Raw genomic sequence first — 748 nt, forward strand, 5'->3', positions numbered from 1 at the left:
TTTTCCTAAATCTAGAAGCCTACAGCAGTGGTTGTTACAATAGTGTTTTTTTAGGACACCTACATATTAATCATAAGAGGAAGAGATGGCCTAATCAAATTTTGTAACATGTTTTGTAAAGACTAAATTATATTTTACTTTTAAATCAACTGTTTACTAAGTTCATCCACTAAATGTGAGATACGGAGTTGTTTTAGATTTTTATTCCATTGTTTCACAAATCAGCCTGTGTATGTTTGGCTACCTTCCCTGAAGAGTTACTGAGATTTCAAACACCTGAAACATTTTCTGCAGGATTAAAGGTAAGTGGCAGAGTAATGCCTAAGGTTCAGTTATGTTTTTCAAATTCTGGCCTTCACCTATTCCAGGAAAGTACAGAGTTATTTCTAGAAATTTCATGATTACCCGACTTATAAAAACCTGATATAGTGGTAGATAACTATTCTGGTCGCTTGGTCTCATTTGAGTCTTTTATACTTAGAACAGTCATCCAAAATTGAACAAAATAACTCTCAATTTCATGATAAATTTGGATTAAGGGACCACCGAAAAAAAATTATGGTGGAATAGAAATAATTTTACAACATTATGCTGTTGATGGAGTTATGTACCATTATTTCTATAATGAAGTTTGGCTGTTATCCTATTTATCTAATATTTATGCTTATGTTGTGTTATAAGATATACCATAATGTATGGGCCAGCCCGGTGGCGCACTGCTGTAGTGCGCCGCTTGGGAAGCGCGGTG

General features: G+C 34.4%; 1 protein-coding gene across 2 annotated transcripts in view; it reads left to right on the forward strand.

Moving 5' to 3' along the window:
- The window catches only part of GTF2A2 (general transcription factor IIA, 2, 12kDa), an 18,537-nt gene that overhangs the window by 6,236 nt on the left and 11,553 nt on the right, over nt 1–748 (forward strand). The gene's annotated exons all lie outside the window — the stretch shown is intronic.

The sequence above is a fragment of the Galeopterus variegatus genome, unplaced genomic scaffold (genome assembly GCF_000696425.1).
Source record: "Galeopterus variegatus unplaced genomic scaffold, G_variegatus-3.0.2 Scaffold2311, whole genome shotgun sequence".
In the NCBI taxonomy this organism is placed as follows: Eukaryota; Metazoa; Chordata; class Mammalia; order Dermoptera; family Cynocephalidae; genus Galeopterus; species Galeopterus variegatus.